Below are 23,479 nucleotides of genomic sequence, written 5' to 3' on the forward strand. Positions count from 1 at the left end.
GCACAGATGTGTTATAAACACGCAAAAACGGCCGGCCCAACAACTAGGGTACTTTCTATTGTAAAGAGAATTTTTTAGAAGTGTCTCCACTTTAAATCCATCACTATTGCGAATTGAGCCAAGTGAAGCTTCTTTGCCTCACCAGCTTGCTAAGATCGAATCACGAAAGGTAACTTTTGTAAATTATTGGTACTTCTTAATCAATATGTAATTAATTAAGTAATGTAGAGCCTAAATAGGCATCTTACTGATCACTGTTCGTATGTTTTACAGACACAGTGCATGAAATGAAATATATGGTATTCCTGTAGGAACCCATTGAAATTGCCGACAATTACCACCATATACGACCCAAAGAAATTGAGCTACTCTCAGGTTAGTCCAAGCCACTGCAGTTCTAAGACTGACAGTCCACACCGCTTCTAAGAATTGGTGAACAATTTGTCCCAATCTATACAACCTTTTCATGTACTCCTTTTTATGTATTTTAATCTAGATGTTCTACTAATGGGAAAGTATTCACTACGGAAAAGTATCAATCTGCCCTTGTCCTGAAGACGGCCATTATCTACATCCTGACCAACGGCACCAGAGAGAGTCCCGTATGAGTCACAAAGGCCGAAACATATGTCGACGTGTTAATAGGAACTTGTGTATTTGCTGATTCCTACCTCTCATATTGAATAAATTATAAAAGGATAGCTGGTGTGTATTAAATAACCCGCAGCTATCCTATACCAATGCAAGTTATTTCAACAGAGTGATTAATAAAATAAAAAAACAATATTAGATTATTCACTCTGGTCAAAAACCTTTGAGGTACACATCAGAAGTTGGGAGACTACAATATATTTTGACTCTTCCGTGTAAACACATATGTACGCACTCACAGTAAGATATACTGTCCTTTCCTGTTACCTTTCACTATGGTCATTGACATTCTGAAAGGCCTGGTGAACCTTCACCAGTCAGATTGTAAGTGACTAGCACAGTTTGTTTTTACATTTTTTAGGTGTTGTTTTTATACTCATTTTTTGAATAATAAATTGAAAAGCGTATAAGTAATAGACGTGTGTGAATCAGGTGTGGAATGTGTAACCTGAAATTTACATGAGGCTACCTTGGACATAACCCTGTGCGACTCAGGGTCTTTAGGTAGGGGAAGGCGACCTATCACTCCTTGTTCTTCGCACACAGTAACCCTGACATTAAAACAGGAAGGGATCCAGGGATTCTCTTGCTGAACCACATAGAAGGCATACATCACTTCCAACAGAATCCCATTTTCTTGTACAGTATGCCAGGTTCATAGCCTAAATTTCATAAATAGGTTAGGTGCTAAGGGGGGAATAACAGCATCGAGATATTTTTCAAATCCCAGCGTCAGTTTACTAGCCAGGTATGCATCACCCATTGTCAGCCCACTACAGGCATTGACCATATCAGTCTTGATGGCCTCCCGTAAGGCTCTTAATTTTTCCCACATCGCTTTTTGTGATGGCCAAGGGATTATGCCATCGCTTGTTCAGGTTCAACTCCCTCAGAGATTCTTTGTCGTGGACAAACCAGGGCAATGATCTACCACCCTCTGAATCCAGCATATGTGTAACTACTTCACGGTACATCTTGAGCTCTTGAATTGACCACAGTTTTGCCCAATAGAGCACTGGCATAAGGCGGCATTGCCATGGATCGGTCTCAGACCCAGCTCTAGATAGACTAGATAACATGGGCATGTTGTTGGCATACCGAGCAGGCGTTTAAGAAAACATCTTTCGGCCAAATCCAATTTACTGCAGGCCGAATATCCCCATGTCTCCACGCCATATAATGCTGCAGGTTTGGCCTGTGCAGCGTACATTTTTTGAGCTGGTGAGATCGCACCCCAGCCAGCAAGGAAAAATATCCAGATTGCCCCCCTGTGCTTATCTAATGATAAGCTGGATTTGAGCATTTGAGATGTTGTTGACTTTTCAATTTTGGGCAGAAAATTAAGGATTTTGCTTTTCCTGTTTTATTTTTCCTCAAATTTAAGCTCAGTGCATTTTCCAATGAATGCTTCAAGTGTAATCTCCAGCCCCCTTACAGATGTATATACAAGTACAAAAAGAAGTATTGGAATGTCTTCTAGGCCAAGTTTGGGTTGGTGCAGTCATTTCATATGATATAATAGGTTTTTTATAACACGCTTAATACCCAGAGGTTTCTAAGCGCAGATCTGGGGATCTGTGGTGCTCCGTGTCGTCTTGCTTCCAAGGTGAGCATGTTGGCCCTGAGCTATCCTCCCAAGCCATCCTCAGTCCAACATGACATAATACCTTGTCTATGTATATTATAAATAATAAGGGGGTGAGGACGCATCCCTGCCTCACCCCTCTTGATACCATGAATGGGTCATTCAATTTACCCCCAGAACCTATCACACTGAGGCTTTATTGTGCAAATAAAGTTGAATAATGATTTGAAGTAGGTTCTCTGGAACCCCCCTTCTAGGCATTGTGGACCACGACTTATCCTGCGACACAGAATCAAAGGCGGACTTGAGATCAATGAACATGCTGTACAAGTTCATATATTTCAAGGTCGTATATTTCCGTATCACCATTTGTAGGTGGAATACTTGGTCTGTTGTACTGATTTTAGGCCGAAAACCTGCCTGCAAATGGTCAACAATTTTTTCCTGATTTACCCACGTCTGGAGATTTGTATATATGATTCTCCTGAATACTTGACCCACACCATCCAAAAATGAAATTGGGACAATGTTAGCATTAGCCAGGATGAGGGCACCTTGTTGAGTTTAAGCACTGAGTTAAACAGATCCCACAATACTGGGCTCCATACAGTTGGATCTTCCTTAATAATTTCAATGGGACTCAAGTCTGGAGCGGGAGCTTTTCCCCACCATTGTAGGTGAATAGCAATAGTGATTTCCTGTAGCTCAAACTGCATTGGGCCTACAATGTTCCCTCTCTCTTGTTCCCATAAAACAGTCGCCACAGTATCAGCTGTAACTGGCATACCATAAAGGTTCTGAAAATGTTTCCTCCAGTTTTTGGGTTGATGTTTGTAGCCACATCGTTACTGTTTGCTTCTATATTCCCACTTACAATTTTCCAAAATAAGGTAGGGTCCCCAGATTTAGATGCTTCCTGCAAACTGTTCCATTCTTTCTGGGCATAGTTGTCTTTTTTAATGTTAATTAGAAGTTTATACTGTGCTCTTAGGCACCTTAATTTGCTCCTATCCACACCCTGGCCATTTATTAAACAAATTAAGATATCAAGCTTTGCAATCCTACAATCCTCATCAAACCATCTGTTGGATTTTATAGCACATTTCTTTACCCTCTTACTTGGATTTCTAACAAAGGGTTGTATGCCCATTACCAGATTGTCACATAAAGTACAAACGTCTCCATCACCAAGATCCATGAATAATAACTGCCCCAAATGTGGCAGAATTGTCTCGTAGATTCTTGGTCTCAAAGATACAATATCAAGATCAGACCACGTTATTATTTGGTTGGATTGGCTTTGGGGTTGGATTGAGTTACTCAGAATACTCCACTGGTTACTCTCAAGGCTGACCAGGCCCGATAACATTAAGGGCCTCATCACAAGTTGGGCGGTATCCCCGGCGGTATTACCACTGGAGCTATTAGCATTACTGTCAAATCCCCTGGCGCTGTTAGTGCCGGATCACGGGTTTGGCAGAAAGGTAAGTCCCCATTCCACATTGGGCCCCTTCGGGAATTTGCCATTCCCCATTGGGCCCAATGGGGAATTTTCGGTGCTACTACCGCAGCGGTATTAGCGCGGCAGTAATAGCACTGAAAAACAGCAAAACCGTGGCAGATTTGCCCCAGCTCAGAGCTCAAGTGTTCATGCTTGTATCTCTCTTGCATTACTGTGCTGTCTCCTGGCATGCTGGTGGCATCGTTTAGCTCATTACTTGATATTTCTTCTTATGTAGGCCATTTGAGTGGAAGGGGTGGTAGACAGGAGAGAGCAGACCAGATGTTGTAGGCCTTATGCAAGCATATTTTAAGGTCTGCTAATTTGACACAAAAAACGTTTTGATTTTTGTATAAAAGTCAAAAGTTTTTCTGCATGTTCATGAATGACAATTTCACAAACCATTGTTTTGGAAGTATTTAAAGCTTAACAGTAAGATTAAATCTGTTGAATCACATCGATTGGTATGCTGGTACATATATACTTCCCTTGATGATGGAGCGAACAAAGCTGGAATCATTCCCATTTTGCGTAAAACCCTTCTGTAATATTTTAGTTTTAAAAATGGTCAGATTTGGAAATGTGATTTGTGTACTTTGCAAGTCAGTTTTATGAAATGAGATAGTTAGCACACATCCCAGCTTCACACCATAAGCAATGTGTGATCCTCAGCATCTCATTTAATGTTTTATTGCCTAACCTCACAGAATTGCCAGTCTCTAAACCTTTCAAAATTGTCAGCCCTTGAGAGTGATTTCCTTCTCAGGGTGTGATCTTCATAAAAGCCTCACTCATGGCTTCACTGTCTGTAGGGTTGCTTGCACTATAATAGTGAGCATTGGTATATTGCACACCACAAGCACTTGTTCCCTTGATCTCTAATGGCCACGCTATTTGAAAACCACGTCCCACTTCTAATTTCGGTCTGTTTGGATAGAGACACCTTCCTGGTAGCTTCTAATCTGCATTCACTATCCATGCTATGCTATGTGTAGATTTCTCCTTCCTTACAATTGGTCTGCCCTATCCATGCTTGAACACTTTCGCATTCTCTGAGGCAGCTGATGTGAGTTCTCTGCCTATTTTGGGTTACATGTACCTTTTACATACAGTCCTGCATTAATACAAGAGGCTGCATACCTTCCCCGATGCTATTGATAAAAAGTATCCTTTTTCTATACTAGAAGAAAAGTAACCATTCAGAGATTGCTAATGTTGGCCTTCAAATGCTCCTTGTTAATCATGCTGATTAGAGCGAGTATGGAGAGGGTAAGCAGACTTAAAGGGAGTGAACATTCTTATTTTGAATGTTGCGAGGCAGCATATCAACCTATACGTTATGATCACAGTGGGGTTTGGGGGGTGCCACTAGATACTCTTGATCACTTAATTCCTTTGGTTTGGTGGAGGGGGGCCCCAAAGATGTCCATGCCCAGGGCCCCAAAAATGCTTAAGATGGCCCTGACTAATTGGAACAATGGAACTTTAATCAGAGTGTGTAAATGCAGGACGGAGGAATGCAGAAGGTATAACAAGCAAAGGGCAGCAGGAAGCAAGTGTGGAAAGCAGAACTATCTCTCAGTCAAGAAGTAGCATTAATAACCGTGATGACCTACATTGGACTATGAACTAAAACAGAATCAGCAGGCGAAGGCCTCAGGCTCCAGATAGCATGAAAGAAAGGAGAGAACATTGCAGCGATATAACAAGCACGCTTCAGGCTGTCATTGGTATCAAAGAGTGAAAAGCAGGGCTCATGCAAGCATGCTTCAGGCTCAAAAAGCATCACAGAAAATAGGAGCCGGACGATGAAAGTATGACGTCTACAAGTGGAAACAGACAGCCCACAAGAGAGGCTTCAGGCTGGAAGCAGGGCAACTGGACACCAAGATTCAGGACGGAAACAGGGACCGTGGAAGCTAGGTTTCGGAATGGCAAGGGTGCACTGCAACTGCACAGCTAATCCGGAAAAACCGGAAACAGCAGTCAAAAGGAGCACGTCTGGCTCGGAGAGAGCAATGTTCAGAAGGAGTGATACTTGCTAGAACAATGGGATTCAAAACCAGCTCTCTTATAAAGTTAAGCTCACAGGTGAACGCAATGGTCAGTTCACCAGCTGCAAACACTTACAACGCTGCCTCACGAATTTGGTATTCGCGTTTTTTGAAATAAAGCCATACTACCTGAATGGAAACACATTTTAAGCTGACGTATAGTTCTATAATTCATCAGCAAGGGATGTTGAGAATGATCAGGGTCTTGGACATGGCAAGGGGTTAAAAGGCAGACCCCAAAATTAACGTTGGTAAGTAAACGAAAAAGGACACTTCTCGACATGCGCCATTCAGTTTTAGTTACAATTATGTCCTTCGGTTTACAAGTGTTTCGGCCTACGGGCCTTTTTTCAAAACCGGACATGAACTAGACATCATAATAGTTGGAAAACAATGTCATGTGTATAGGCAAGACAGACAAAAAGGAGTTGGAGCAAGGGAGGATTATGCGGTTTGGAAAATATTCTTTTTCAAAGAAAAAGAAAAAAGAAGAAAAAAAAACGGGAGACAAAAAATGAAAGCAATTTCCATCAAAATCTTGGCCAATCAGTTTGAATAGTACACGTTTCACAAATACAGTCTAACAAAAGGCCTTTGTCCAAGTAAGTGGCCAAATTACAAGTATTAATTGTTCCAAAATGGACTTTGTTTCTTGCAAATTAGCGAGATAATTTACAAAGAAATTTAGATTCTGTGTTAATCCCTTCGTTATTCTAAAAAGATTGTACCCATGATTTACCCACTGCATAAACTACACATACTAATTTTGCAACATTTTAATTGTTCAAGATAAATGCTCACCCAATGATGCATAACTTTATTTCTTGCAATTGGATAAAATAGTGTTCATAGATAGTTCAGTCCCAGGTTATTCCCTTTCCTATTCTAAAAGAATAAATATCATGTACCAGCTGCGTACACTTGAAATAGTCATTATCCAACCAATTCAATAGTACTATTGTCAACGTTTCCTCATTCATGCGAATGACTCCTGTAGTGAAAGGCAATACCCTTTAGGTCACCACTGTGTTCTCGCTATATTTTGCTTGTGCAACTCCCACTCCCAATATTAATCCCATTGGATTGATGACAAAGGTCCTCATGTCTCTTGATTAATCCTGGCCTGTAGGTTGAGTGTGACTTATCATTAGCCTAGTGACTCTAGTTGTGCCCAATATATCAAAAAGAGAGATAACTCTTCAAAACTCTAACAATCATATGTTGGACTAAAGCTCATCAGCAGCGCTTTAGTAATCGCGCCTTATCATCACAGAGATTTGCAGGCACCTGACCGAATAATCTGGCAAGTATAAGTGTCCCAGAGCCCCTTCACCTACCTAGATTGAAGGAGCTAAATTCTCCTTGTGGCCGCGATCCTAGTAAGAATCGCAGTCGCTATTTAGAATACTTATTTAAGTGCTGCCGGTGGCCCGATGTCCCGCCCCATGTTTCGAACATACCAAGTAGAAAGGGTTTTGATGTCCGCTTAACAAGTGGAGTAATTACTGTTCATTGGAAATGAACGTTGCACTTAAACCTAAGCAGATGAATGTGTATATAATGCCATGTATTTGCCGTAAATGTATTAGTGGACATATTCACAAATACTTGGAAGAAAAAGCTTTAGGTTCCCAATTAGAATTACATTAAGTCAATGTTATGTGCATTGTCTAGAGCGCTCATATGATACATGATTTATTGTACTAGCAATGTACAATTCTAACGAAAAATCGTTACTAAGATAACGTGTCAAGCAGCAAACGCTATTGTATGATTTTGTACAATTAAGAGCAATTAGTTGGTGGTCCAGTACATAAGGTTGTAGTACATCTAAAAATATCCTACTTTCTACGCAACTTAAACTCTTACATTGTGTCCATTGCACATTTACCTTTACCCTGTGTGCCTGTCAGTGTCATCTTATCAGGTTAATGATTCCCACAACTATAACCATTTTGATATGTCCTTCGAAATTGAATATACTTCACCTGGTGTTAATTGATGGAACAATTACACTTATGCATTCTATTTTTCTGATATTGCACATTGCTACAATAATGAGCGCATTTTGTGATCAAAATGTAAACCATTTTCTGTTACCCTGAAATGGCAAATTGTTCTGGCTTCAGTCTGCCTAAGGAGCCTTTCCTTGTTGCCCCTTCTTTTGCTTAATGTAACTCTTTTTAGACCAGTGAACTTGATATTGATTGTATTCTCCATTTGGTGATTCCTTTGCCAATGCACCACTAGTGGGAGTCTAGGATCCTGGCTATTGATAGATGCAATGTGTTCCTTTTTCCTGGTTCTGAGAGTCCGAATCCTACTATCAATGTAGATCTTTCCACATACACACAAATAATTGCATAGGCAACACATGTCGTTTCACAATTGATGAACTCTGTCACTGGCAATGTAATGCCTCTGGAATCTGTAAAATTATTTGTTGTTTCAAACGCATGTTTGCACATTGTACAAGTTCCACAAATGCAGAACTTGTACAATGTACATGTTTCAGTATTGATTCTTAACTCTCTCTGTTATTCGTCTTTACTGAGACAAGTATGAGTATACAAATAATGATTCTTAACTTGCTCTGTTATTCAGTCTTTACTGAGACAATTATGAGTGTTCTCATATAGTTCTTCACTCTTCTTTGACAACTTCAACATTGGATCCGCACTAGGACAGGTAGGATGCTTCTCTTTGTTATTCTCAGTATCCTCCCAGGTCTCCCACCTTTCTTGTTACCTTTAACACTCATGGTTAGCATCACCGGTCCTGACTTCAGGACACGATCCTCACCTTTGCATTACGAGTTGGCATCTCGCTTCTTGGTATCCTTTTCTTCTCCGTAGTATTGTGTGTTGCAGTCGGGTAAATGGCCTTGGCATAGTTGCTGGACTTCCAAGTCCACCGACACTCGGTCTCGCCACCACCTTGAACTTGGTTGCTCATCTCTGGCTTACATGCTTCTGTTTCCTCCGGTTTGGGTTTTACCTGTGTAGGCTGTACACGTCAGTTTCCCAGCCAGCTTGGCAACAGTGTATGCTTCTCCACTTCAGCGTTCCTTGCACTGCTCATTCCAAGCTCCCAGGCCTCTCTCACTCTATGGACTTCTCTTCCTCCTTGATTTATGATGCAATGCTCGGACTTCCCCAGAGGAGTGTCAGAGTCCTTCTTCTCTGTTGGAAGAGTACTCTGTATTACTCGCATGATCTTCTTCTCAGTATCAAACAAGTACTTCTTTTGATGTTTACTTAAGGTTTCTGTATAACAACAACAAACTTCTGTTTGCTCCTCTATCAATGATGATTTATAGTCGAGTGATTTAGGGGGTTCCTATTTTGAACAGAAACCCTTGTCCCTTAGGCAGTGGTCGAAGTGAGCGGGAGCGGTTGGGAGTGGTGCTCCTAAACATTTTTAATTTATGTTTTACCGTTCATATACTTTTATATTAAAATTAAACTATTCCAGAATGATTTTGTTTTAAATTAAAAGTGTAGGAAGAAGTTGAAGCTTGCACTTCAGTGCACTGCAATGAAACATCCCCTTAACAGCAGGCGCATTTGTTTGGGGGTTTGAATTGCACGTGGCAGGGGCATGTTGATGGGGTTTGTGGGAGGGGAGGCAGCCCAAAAGAGAACATAGTTCCACTAATTATTTGCGTACACTTCAACCACTGCCCCCAGGGGGGAGTCTCTCATGGTGAGGTCCTGCTTGCCTCTACCCCAAGGGAGGGTATCGCATAGCGGGCTCACCTCCCTAGCTTCACAGAGAAAGGCTCCCCCCTGGGGAGAAGTAACTGAATCCTGAAATTTGTCACACCTGCCAGTTCTGGTAAATGTATGTATCCATGCTACGGGGCAACAAACCTTCACTTCTGTTCCTCACCTGCATTACTGTCACTGTAAATCACAACATCTAAGCATTGTACCAGTCTGGTTTGGCTTCTTCAAAGCTTGTCTAGGTTTTGCCTCAGTATTTTAATTCTGGCAGGTGCTTCCCTCACCTCTTCCACATTTACACCAATGTCTTTGGTCTGTTCCCACTGACACTCCATGTGATATGTTTTTAGGCAATTACCCTTTGGTTCATTTGCTTCCCCCTGATTGCTGACTCTCTCTTTATGATGTTCATCAGTGTTTATTTACCTTTACGTTTCAATGTGACCATAAATTCCAAAGGACTCTTTCCTAGCTTGAGACACAGATCATGATTGTTCCTCACAGCTGTGGCAGTGATCGTCCACTAATATGAACTCTTAAATCCAATGTATTTGGTATAAATCACTTTTCCCAAATAGCAGCTTTACTGAATGCGTTTGTGTTGCATTTGTTTTGCCGTTTTCTTTTTATCACAAACTGTTAGATGGTGAGTTATGGTAAGGTATACATTAAGGTGGGCTGCAGGGTGCATTGGGGTGTGTTGTGGGTCTCCTACCACTGTTTGTAGTTAAAATAAAACAGAAAATTAAGCAAAGTTGCCATTAGACAAAAAAGATGAGGCAAAGCTTCATAGAACCATTTATGTTACCTTCATAGCAGAAGTTTTTGTTCCCTTCTCTTCAGGTTCATGGTTCAGGTTGTTGGGTTTAGGAGGGTCTCTGAAGAAATCTTCTGTCAGTTCACTGTTCCTGAGGTAACAAACCTCATCAGTGTACCAAACCACCCATGACCATACCAACTGGCACCTTTAGGTTGATATCAGAAAACACAAAATTCAGCTAATACCTCCCTTGCAATTGAAAGATTACAGATTAACATTCCGGGCATCAATGAGATTTGGTTTGTGGATAGATACACCCCCACAATTGACATTTTATTACTTGAACTATTTAAAATCTCAACCAACAGCAGAAAAAATACACCTAGAGAGGGTGTAGGTCTGATCTACTCAGATACATTATACGTCTGCATGATATATTATACTCCAAAAAAAGATCTTGAATCTATAGCATGCAAATGCACAAGTTACTATAACAAGTCCTTTACCTCCATAGTGGTTTATGGCTTCCAAGTCAGGGACCCTCATTCCTGGCGAGCTGGTCTGATCTCATCAGCAGCAACACAAACAAGTTTAAATAAAGAGGTAAAAAAAAAATGATACTTGTGCTTAGGGGTTTTAACTCATAGCTGCATTAATTTACAGACACATTTGGCCTCACAAGTCAACATCATCATGATCAACTATGGGTTTTCCTTCTGGGTAAATGCATCCAAACATCACAAAAACATGGCTTAGCCATTAATATGTCCCTTGACACACCTCTTACAGTCTTTTCCATTACCCCTGTTCCATGGAATGACTATCACCTACTGCAAAGTAAATGGATTAATTCTTCAAATCTCCCGTCTAATCCAAAATGCAACAACCTAAACCACAATAAAATGAATTTAAACCACTTAAAAAGGTCACCGTTTTTTAGCAGGTTTTAACTTAGACGACATCACCGGAGTCCCTTCTCAGCATCCTATTAACCTTCTAGAGGTACTACACTGAGTGATAACTAGATCATTAGGTAGCCTGACTCAATTTATTCTCATGCGACTTCAAGCTCAACAAGAAAGGTCTCGTCAATTGTGTGATAATGAGCTCATCACCAAGAAGAGAAACACCATAAATGAGGGTCATAGATGATCTGGAGGACTCTTCAAGGACACACTTACCTTTAAAATCCAAACAGGAGGCTACTGGACTTTGATGGCCTCCTTCCAGACTAGAGTACATGCAGCCCACACTGTGTCTTTAAAGGCACCCGCTCACAGGAAATGGCCTAGAGACTGTCCCATGCATTTTCAGAGACAATCTAAGTAATCTGAAACAATATAAGCAGGATTAGGAAGGACACCTTTTGCTGCCCCTCCCCCAAGTTCATCCTCTAGCTATCAGCCTTCACTCCAACAACTCGCGCTACAACTATGAGCATTGTGAGATGCATGAACGATGAAAGTCACTGCCATCAAGGCACCCCATATTTAATATATCTGTAATTCTTATTTAGAGCTATATAGAATCCCTCCAACTTTCAAAGTAGGAACCATGACCCATTCCTAAAAATGCATAATTACATTGTAATGAGCCTTATGTCTGCCCGATATCTAATATTCAATGTATGCCCAACATTTTGGAGAAGATTGTCAACTCCCAGTTGAATTCCCCCATGTGAATAAATCCTGGCGTAGATCTAGTAGGAACACTGAACAATGCTTATCTTGATGAGATAAGCAATCTTCAGTGTCATCAACACTAACACTCTCGCCATCCTTATCCTCTTAGAAATCACTGAAGCTTACAGTACAATGGAACACATCACGATCCTGTGAAGATTCAAGTCCACTGTGGGAATCAAAGGATTTGTCCTTGACTGAACCACAAATATCCTCCTGGATCCTATTTCCCAAGTGAAAATAGGTGCTTACAAAGCAGACTCTGCTACCTTCCGATCAGAGGTTCCCCAAAGGTTGTTAATCTCACCCTAGTGCAATAATTCTTACATCAAACCAGTTTCTGTTCCCAATCAGTATTCAACTTGGACAAGGCTGCTCACAACACAGTAGCTCATTTGTGAAATCAGTACATTAATGGTTTACATTGAACAATCTTTGACTCAGGTCGTCAAAAATAGAGAGCCTAATTTTTGAAAACCCAGAACCCATCACACTCTAATCAACCTGGGTGAAGTCCTAGGAACTCCTCCTAAATTGGTTTCCACGCTCAGGAATGTTGGGATCATCTTCGATAAAGACTTGCCCTTTACTCTCCAAATAGAATAAAATGCCTGTAATGCTCACTTAAAACACCAACTAATTCCATGCTTGGAAATGTTACAAAATATGAATCTGACCAGAGTTTTAGTCCTAGCTAACTTGAACTACTGCAATGCTATCAACCTAAATAGGATATTATACATTTATCAATGGAAGCTTATCCAAAAGCCAACAGCTAAAAAGATTCTCAGACTCAAGCTCTGAGACTCGATCCCACCATCACTTAAGACACTACACAGGCTGCCTTTTTAGTTCAGAGTTTACATCAAAGTATTTTGCCTGAATTAGCATAGTCTGCATAACAAGGGATCACTACATATATATATATATATATATATATATATATATATATATATATATATATATATATATATATATATATATATATATATATATATATATTGGGGGAGAAGCCAATTTACCTAGCATTCATGGATCTGAGTATGGCTTTTGACAAGGTCAAAGGAGCCAGATTGTGGGCTGTGCTCAGATCCATGATTTGCCCTCCTGACTTGGTGAACCTCTTGCATTATTGCATGACTCAACACAGGACTTTGTCAGTTGTGGTGCCAATGGGAGATGCAGAGGCTCTTTCAAAGTGGAGTCAGGGGTGCACCAGGGCTGTGTACTAGCCCCCTGCTCTTCTGTCTGTACATTAACGGCTTATATGATCACTTATTGAGTTCTTCACCTGATGTCCTGAGTATGTGCGGCCAACCTTTTCTGAACTTGGTGTCCGTGGATGACACCATTTTCGTGTTGCCCCAATGGCCGTACAGAGACTTATTCTTGACTATGCTTGCTTCATGGACAGCTATGATTTGGTAGTTAATGCAATGAAGTCAGCAGTGATGGCCTGCCACAGAGGGAGGGGCACCATGAAGTTCAAGGCGATGCATTGTAGGGGGGGCTCTGATCCCTAGGGTCAATAATTTCAACTGGGGTCAGGTTCAGACACATTGTCTCAGTTTGGGGGTTGCCCGGAGGCTGTGGGATGGTGGATGAGTTCCAGCTGGCTTAAATTGGACCAGGATAGGACGCAGGTACTTGCGGTTGGACCGCCATCTATTGCTTCCCTATGGACCACTTCTTTTGAGCCTCTCTCATTGGGATCTTTTCCCTCTCATGTCACGGTTGTTAGGGATTTGGGAGTTCAGCTCTCTTCCTCTCTTTTGATGAAAGCCCAGCTTGGTATCATCGGTCAGGGAGGGCATTTACAGGTGAAAATAGTGCAGAAAGTTGTTCCCTTCCTCCATAGACATCTACATGCACTGGTGGTAGCCTCCTTCGTGATGAGCCTTGGGGTCAACTGTAACTCGCTTTATTTGGCACAACCTGCATATCTCATCAAACACCTTCAGCGACTGCAGAATCTGGCAACGCATGTGGCTACTGGGTCCCCTTATAGTATGCCTACTACACCTATCTTGCGCAACCATCACTGACTCCCCGTGGCTAAACATATTGAATTCAAGTCCCACTGTATTGCCCACTGCACCATAGATAGACTCAGAGCTGAATATCTGCACGTTAAGTTTCAGCTCTTTGTTCCTACCCGCATACTTCGTTCTTTGGATAGCTATCTCCTGGTGGTACCATGTTATAAATTGGCCAGAACTGCCGGACCTGCATTCTCGGTGACTGCTGCCAAGTTATGGAACACAATGCCATGTGATCTTCGAATTATAGCAATTCATCTTCAGTTTAGGCATACATTGAAAACCTTTCTGTTCTGATCTGTTTCAGCATAACCTAATCAGATTGTACCCTTAGCGTCAAGATGCCACTGGTGAATGTACACTTTACACATCTTATAACATAACATAACACGACATAACAGGTTATCTTTCAATTTTGGCCCAAATTCACACGTGAGCAAAACAGGCAGCTCATTTTAAGCAGGCAATAGGAGGCGTCAGCAGGTCAATTGGTATGTTCAGAGCTAAACCAATTCACCTGCTGCTAAAACTGTATAATGGTAAAGCGGCCTCTGTCGCCAGATTTGGGATGGAGTTACAGGGATTTTCAAATATTAACTCCATCCAAGTAGTGGAGAACCAATTTTTCAAAAGTATCCGGGGCCTGCCATCCTATGCTCAGAGTTTCGGGGTACATTTAGATTTGGGCTGCAAACTAATTGGGGACGTGATTTCCCTGCTACCCATTCTTCATTGGCTCAGGTTATGGGGCAATGGAAAAGCAGTCCTCATACATGAGCTGATCAAATTCATGATTGCCAAAGATACTAGTGGAACGGTTCCATGGCTGAGTCACATTAAGAAACAAATGTTGGAAATCAACAACCCACATTTGTATCCATCTCTTAATGTCATATCGCGAGGGGAGATACGCTTGTTGACTAGCCGCTTTCGTGATCATGTAGGTTTAATGAGAGAGAGCTTGGAGCTCTTGAAACCCAAGAACAGAGGGCTAATGACCATCATGTATTCTGGTATAGAGTACCCACCTACTGTGGGCTGAGTCACCAGTGGACCAAGTCATCATAACAAGGGCAAGGTTTGATTGTGTTTTGTTAAGGGTGGTGGTGGCAACATGGCCAGGGGAGAATAGTAATCAGTCCTGCCCTCTCTGTGATGCCGCATATGAGGATTTCACCCATTTGCAATTTTTTTGCCCATCTTATGAGAGTGTGAAAGGTTCCCTGTTATGCCCATTGCTGCGTGAATTGGGTTTTGTGTAATATCGACCCGCACTGACTTTCTTGTTATGGGTCAATTCTCCACGTGTTAGGTGGACTCTTTCATCGTACCTTAAAATAGCACTTTCTATTAGAAAGCGTCTGCTTAGGAATTTGTCATGAAATGTGGTTTTGTATGATTTTATGATATGATGCTTGATATGTGTTTCTTTTTTAAATGTGTTATTTTTGACGTCTGAATTGTTATGTAGTTTATCTGATATTTGCACTGATTTTATGGAAAGTATTGTACATTTCTGGAATTATCATTATGATGACCATAATATATAAGAGAGCTTTACTGACCCATTTTTGATCCTCAATTTTATGCAAGTTATCAAACGAAAAAAATATAGGAAAGGCAGAATAACCTTTCCAGGTCAAGAACCTAACTCTGAAATGGCCTGCCAAATGCTCAGCAAATAGTCTCCAATTGCATCAGCTTTAAAAGCACCCGTTATTTTTCAGCCTAGTTTCCGAGACACCGGAAATACTCCTGATCTTCTGTTAAGTTTCTGGACCGATGGGCAGTTTCCTGACCTATGGTGGTTCACACTTTGTATTCCTTTCATTGACTTACTCATCATGATCATCATCAAAAGCTTATTTCGGAATCACACCATGGGTTCCATAAAACAAAACAATGTTGCTCAAAAAAGTATGTACTAGAGCTGGGTGGATAGCTCAGGGGCAGTGCATTTGTCTAGGAAGCAAGACAACACAGAGCAATACAGGTTCGTATCCCGGCCCTATGCTTAGACTATTCTGCGGTACTAAGCATGTTATAAAATATGAATTACTTATTTGCTTTCTACTGTGATTCTTTCTTCTGCTCTCCCTGTATGCAGTCCTTTTTTAAACTGCATACTTTGTGATTTGGCTCATTATAAAAGCTCAATTAAATAAATGTAGAAAACTGTACTTGGATCTGGTGGACAATGGGCTGCAAAACCCAAGCACAAAGGTTGAGCTATTGCACAGAATGTCCATCAGCCTAGATACCTGCAGAGGGGGGATGAATCGGTGCATCAACAGTCAAGTACTGCATGGATTATCCCTTGCAGACGCTATGAATATAGGTAGAAACAGAAGACTGTACTTGGTCTTCCGTGGGGGAATGTATCTTAGGTAGGCAATTAGGACCATGCAAAGAATATATACTTGCCCCAGTGTCAAGCCAGAAGGGGGTAAAAGGGGTGGTTGCTGCCCTGGCTTCCCTATGGGGTCCAGTGCACCCCTAACCTCATGCTGGCACCCTATTAGCAGCCCCCCTGGTACCAAAAGCTGCCTCCACTACTGACTTTCCCCCGATGAGTGATGTCTGGACATGCTTCTGACAGGTGACTAATTGTTGGAGATGGGCATTGCAGCGGAAACAAAGTAAAAAGAACATTCCAAAATAACATCCAAATACATACTGTATCATGTGAAATTTGAAACTAAGTTTTCTGTCAAACAAATGGGTGGAATTGGTTACTTTTTACAAAATGAACCTTTTAAAATAATAAATGATCATTCCGGGCAGGGGCAGATTCAAAGTTTGTATGACATCAAAGGCACTGTGCTAACCTGTGGTCCACCAATGCCATGGCAATTGCATGTGCCTAAATGCTAATAACCAGCATGTCCAGGGCACTGTGGTCAGAGAATGTAAGTGAAACCACTACGAGCTCATTGAATGAAACTGGGTGACTGATGATAAAACGATGGACAGATCCTCCTATAACAGTATCAGCGGTCACCTTGAGTAGATTATGAAGCAGAAATACTGAGGGCATTTGGCAAAGAAAGCGCCGCTTACCATTACGTGGAGAAAAATAGCAATTTATTTGACTTTCACTCCAAGTACAGTATGAGGTTCCTATGTAACCTATTGCTTCTACTAATTTCAATACACTCTGACTTGGAAATGTGTTTGTTTTCTCATGGTCATATGTATCGTATAAAACATCACAGAAATCAGGGTGAGAGGTCACACATTCATTTCATATTGTTTCATGGCAGGGTATCAGTAATGTGCAAAAGAAGGTCAATCACAGCTTTTTAGAACAAATGTGGGGATAGAGTACCCAGAGACATTCGAATTTGGTTTACAAAGTATACAATACAGGTGAGTACAACCCAGTCAGGTGGACTGGATTTTAATACACAAACATGTTTTGCTTTCATTCAATGACATATTGTGTTTTACAAATACATTGTGGACACAGAATACATTTCAGTGAACATAACAAAAGTGTGTCAGTGTGTGGAATCAACACTGAATCGGTAATGGAATTGTCGACACTATGATGTTTCAGCCCAAAGTCAAGCTGGTCAGTGAAGCTCGTATGTGCAGGCCTTCATCAGGACATGTGGAAGATGGTAAATCCAAATTCTGGATTCTCTATCTACAAGTATTCATGGGAGAGGTGTTGAACAGAGGTTGTGTGACCTCGAGTATATTTAGTACATTATTCAAAAAGCTCTAAAAGATGCTTAAAACTGAAAAAAAGGGGGCACGCTATGTTGGATTAGCACGGCGTCTGTTTTACCATAGACTATCCTGTGCTATGGTAAATCCGATGGTCCACTGTTGCGTGGATGAAACCTGGCATGTGAGTCACCAAAAAGGAGGAATGGCCATGACAGGGAGATAACTAGCTAAAACGACACAAAAACCATAAAAAGGTTTGTAGGAAAACCTAGCCTAAACAGGATCTTACCTCCAGATATTACTTTTTTCGTGAGTCTTGAGCGGGTATCTGGTTCCCGAGGTGGTGGAAAAAGTGGCTGTTCTGAGTATCAGCTGTTTGCTCACGAAATCTGTGGATGGATTGATGTGATACAGAGGGTCACAAACCATAAATAGCGGACCAGTGTAAAAGCTCATGGCGCCAGAACACCCCCAACAGGTATAAAATGGTGGGCGTTAATGGTGATATCTATAGGGTGTGGTTTATCTAAAAATACGGCAACCATAGTGTGAATTCACCCTCACATAGGTGTTAAAAAGCGGAATTGATTCTGTGATGCCCCGAAATCCCATGGAAAGAAGTTACAATGGGTCTTCACGCTTATCTTGGGCAAGAAAAACACTTACTTAATAGTGGCAAAGAGCGCGGGTCCTGCAGTCTGCCGTGTCCGCACTGGATGCAGTCAAGGAGCCTTTGTCATGGGAGCCGCTGTATATATTCCAGCGCGCAGCCATGTCTGGGCCGATATTTGCACGCACGGGTCAGCTTCCCGCAGTCTAATCGTGATCTGCCATGTCTGTGGGAGTGAGCGTGCGTGTTGCCCCTATGTGGGAGTAATGCTGTACGTGTGATGACACATACTGACACTGCATGCTAAGGCGTGTATGTACTAGTGCGCGTCTAGTCGGCAGTAACGTAAGGTCTTGCAGGACCCGCCCCAATGCGTGCTCAATTAAATTGCAGCTTGAGAGCTCAGCGAATCCTACTGTAAACCACGAGAAAAACATATGCATGGTCTGATTGTGTGTGCGTGGGGGTTACCATATCTATGGATTGTAAGTCATGTGTGCCGCAGATAGATCGTGAGTGGTGTGCAGGTCACTTAGTTCGCAAAATGATTCTTCGCTGTGGGTATGTGAAAAAAGAGCTAGACGTAATGGTTACAAAGCATTAATATTGCTTAATAGTCATTAATATTGATGAAACAACATGCTATGATTGTAAATAGTGTGACAAGCAAGGTGCCACCTTTTGTTCGGAGAACAACTGTACCAACAAGTGAAGGGGGTGAGCATGGGGGAAACTTTCCCCCCAGATGTCGCCAATCTCTATATGGCCCAATGCGAAGACGATAACATACATGATGACCACAATCCATACAAACCCCATATCCGGCTTTGGCAACGTTGCATAGACAACATTTTGCTAATATGGACGGGCACTGAATTAGATCTTGGACTTTTCCACCAGTGGCTGAATGCATACAACAACCACATTTGTTTCACTATCGAATGGAATTACCAAGCAGTTGACTTCTTGGATCTTCACATATACAGATCGGGAAACAATCTGAAAACGGAACTATTCAGAAAAACAAGTGACAGGAACAGCCTACTACATTTCACTAGTTACCATCCCCAAGGCCTCAAGTACAATTTACCATACTACCAATTCCTCAGGATCAGAAGGAACCGCTCGGATAAAGACAAATACACATTTCTTGCCAACAGCCTGCAGCGCCGACTGACTAACAGAGGCTACCCGAAAAAATCTATAAAACATGCACGAAAAAGAGCGGCAAACACGGACCAGGTGATTTGCCTCACACCCAAGAACAAAACAGCCATGAACAGGGTCGTTTGTGTCACTACCTACAGCCCTCTGAGTGATCTACCCAAGAATACCATCAAAAAAACTGGCATTTAATCAAAAACAAGGGTACCCTGGAAAGAAAACCCCCTTTTGCTTTTAAGAAAAACAAGAACCTAAGAGACACTCTGGTTCACACATTATGTAGAACCCACCAAGAAACCCAACACACTATGGAATCTACCCTGCGTAGTGGGACACTGCAGATGTGGAAACTGTGTGGCATGTCGTTTCACCATTCCTACGAAAACCTTCGACCACCATGACTACCACAGGATACTCCAGAGTCACACCAATTGCAACAGAAAGTTTGTAATATACGGCATCACATGCCCTTGTGATCTGTTGTACATAGGCAAGACCATCAGACCCATTAAACAGTGGATTTCTGAACACAGATCATGTATCAAAAGTAAAACAGCAGATAAACCTTTGGTGGAACACTACAGCCGACTGGGGCATTCAAATGAAGACATGAATTGGACAGTGATACAACAACTGACCCTACAAAAAAGAGGTGGAGACATCGACAAGACACTGACGAGGTTAGAGCAACAATGGGTGCATAAACCTAATACCGTCAGAAACTGTCTCGACATAAAAGAGGTACGGCCATGCAACTTTGTACAATTGGAATATGACAAATCCCTACACTGCATCAATTACAGTGACTACCTACACGTAATTTAAACAAGACAAGTGCTCTTTACCGACATATGTTTCCTACCATACATACTGTATATGTCGCCAATGTGGTAATCACCATACCTGTATTGTTCATATGTATAATCCATGATGCCTCCAAAAGAATATTGCACCATGTCTTGAATGCCACACATAAAGTTCCAAAGATATTAGTCGTCACTGAACAGCAACCGACATTTGCTTCCAGTTATACATGTTGTACATGTCACCAATGGGGCTATGGCCATATTTGTTGATATTTTGTTGTTTCTTTGCAGAATCCATGTTGGTTCTAAATCAATCATGCACTTTTTTCGAATGACAAACTATAGACACAAAAGGTGCGAGTTTGTACTCTCTGCCGGTATTCAAGGGCTAGCCGCCTTGCTTGTCACACTATTTACAATCATACCATATTGTTTCATCAATATTATTGACTATTAATCAATATTAATGTTTTGTAACCATTGCATCTAGCTCTTTTTTCACATACCCACAGCGAGGAGTCATTTTGCGAACTAAGTGACCTGCGCACCACTCACGATCTATCTGCGGCACACATGACTTGCAATCCATAGATATGGTAGCCCCCCACGCAAACACAATAAGAGCATGCATTTGTTTTTCTCGTGGTTTACATTAGGATTCGCTGAGCCCTCAAGCTGCAATTTAATTGAGCACGCATTGGGGCGGGTCCTGCAAGACCTTGCGTTACTGCCGTCTAGACGCGCACTAGTACATACACGCCTTAGCAGGCAGTGACAGTACGTGTCATCACACGTACACCATTACTCCCACATAGGGGGCACCAAGCACTCCCACTCCCACAGACATGGCAGATCACGATTGGACTGCGAGAAGATGACCCGTCCATGGGGGCGTGGAAATATCGGCTCAGACATGGCTGTGCGCTAGTATATATACAGCGGCTCCCATGACAACAGCTCCTTGACTGCATCCAGTGCGGACATGACAGACTGCAGGACCCGCGCTCCTTGTCACTATTAAGTAAGTGTTTTTCTTGCCCAAGATAAAAGTGAAGATCCATTGTAACTTCTTTCCATGGGATTTTCTGGGCATCACAGAATCAATTCTGCTTTTCAACACCTATGTGAGGGTGCATTCACACTATGGTTGCCGTATTTTTAGATAAACCACACCCTATAGATATCACCATTAACGCCCACCATTTTATACCTGTTGGGGTGTTCTGGTGCCATGAGCTTTTACACTTGTCAGCTATATATGGTTTGTGACCCTCTGTATCACAACATTCCATCCATCCACAGATTTCGTGAGCAAACAGCTGATACTCAGAACAGCCACTTTTTCCACCACCTCAGGAACCAGATGCCTGCTCAAGACTCACGAAAAAAGGTAATATCTGGAGGTAAAATCCAACTCGTGTCTCATACTAGTTACCCTCACTTGAGCTGTTTAGACTAGGTTTTCCTACAAACCTTTTTATGGTTTTTGTGTTGATTTAGGTAGTTATCTCCCTGTCACGGCCATTCCTCCTTTTTGGTGACTCACATGCCAGGTTTCATCCATGCAAGAGTGGACCATCGGATATACCATAGCAAAAGATAGTCTACGGTAAAACAGACGCCATGCTAATCCAACATAGCGTCCCCCCTTTTTTTCAGTTTTAAGCATCTTTTAGAGCTTTTTGAATAATGTACTAAATATCCTCGAGGTCACACAAAATCTGTTCAACACCTCTCCCATTAATACTTGTAGATAGAGAACCCAGGATTTGGATTTACCATCTTCCACATGTCCTGATGAAGGCCTGCACATACGAGCTTCACTGAACAGCTTGACTTTGGGCTGAAACATCATAGTGTTGACGATTCCATTACCGATTCAGTGTTGATTCCACACACTGACACACTTTTTGTTATTTTCACTGAAATGTATTCTGTGTCCACAATGTATTTGTAAAACACAATGGCCCTCATTACGACCTTGGCGGAGGACCATGGTGCTATAAGCACCATGGTCCATGCCGCTAAGGTTGCAATTCCGCCATGGTGGTTGGTGGACTTACCGCCCCATTCCGACCTTGGCGCCCCATTCCGACCTTGGCGGGGCGGTAAGTCCCCAATCCCCATTTACCCTTCCCCATTCCCATTTTTGCCCCATAGGGCATAATGGGAGTGGGGAAGGCGTTAATTACGCCACCGTAAATTACGGTGGCGTAATTAACTCCATGGTCCCTTAGCGCCATGGATTTTAACACCTGCTAAAAGCAGGTTTTAAATCCGCCATGGCGCTAAGGGACCTCGTACTCAGGCGGTAAGGGTCGGCGCTGTTTACGCTGGCGTAAACCCCTTACCGCCTGGGTCGTAATGAGGCCCAATATGTCATTGAATGAAAGCAAAACATGTTGTTCGTTTATCAAAATCCAGTCCACTTGACTGGGTTGTACTCACCTCTATTGTATACTTTGTAAACCAAATTGGAATGTCTCTGGGTACTCTATCCCCACATTTGTTCTAAAAAAACGCAAATTAAACACATAAGGTTGAAACACTTTCTGTGATTGACCTTCTTTTGCAACATTACTGATACTCTGCCATGAAACAAGATGAAATGAATGTGTTTCCTCTCACCCTGATTTCTGTGATTATTAAAACATATGCCCACCTGGGTTTTTCAAGGCATAGCCAGGTGTCCTTATATATTTCATATAAAACATCTTCTGAAGAAATAACAAAATTGATGATTTTACTGTGACCAATACACTTGCCAAGGCCTAGGAAGATAGAAGCCTACGTTTCGAAGGGGAAAGTATATATGTGCTCTGTTCAAATCTCTCCATGTAGATAGGCACTCAAATCCCTTGCACAAGAATTTGAAAACTGTGTTATTACCCACAAGCTCAAATACGTTCACTCTTTGATTCTCAAGTCATGGATGTTCGCCTACTCATGTCAACAAGCCCTCAAAGTGATCTAACCGTCTTGAAATTCAGAGGTCGGGCCCCCACAATGAAAATTCTCAGAATTTATGAGAAAGGGGAACGTTTACTTGTCATTTTCTAAACAATAAATAATGTTTTGGTTTTATTGAAGGTGCACTCTGGTTGGTCATGGGCGTGACTGCACTTGTGTCCTGAACATCTCTGTGTTAATCAGATTCACAAAACATGTTCTGCTAGCCCATTCCTTTTGTTGAATCATCACTCACTTATTTTAGGATCAGCAAGACA

General features: G+C 41.8%; 1 protein-coding gene and 1 long non-coding RNA gene across 2 annotated transcripts in view; both read left to right on the plus strand.

Annotated features, from left to right (window-relative positions):
• Nucleotides 1-23,479, plus strand: part of ADCY2 (adenylate cyclase 2) — a 3,241,403-nt gene that overhangs the window by 952,830 nt on the left and 2,265,094 nt on the right. The window lies entirely within an intron of this gene.
• LOC138481786 (uncharacterized) lies at nucleotides 91-649 on the plus strand. The gene is made up of 3 exons (XR_011274404.1): nucleotides 91-169; nucleotides 274-375; nucleotides 497-649. It is a non-coding gene; the product is annotated as an uncharacterized lncRNA (long non-coding RNA).

The sequence above is a fragment of the Ambystoma mexicanum genome, chromosome 5p (assembly GCF_040938575.1).
Source record: "Ambystoma mexicanum isolate Mex_15411 chromosome 5p, UKY_AmexF1_1, whole genome shotgun sequence".
Taxonomy (NCBI): Eukaryota; Metazoa; Chordata; class Amphibia; order Caudata; family Ambystomatidae; genus Ambystoma; species Ambystoma mexicanum.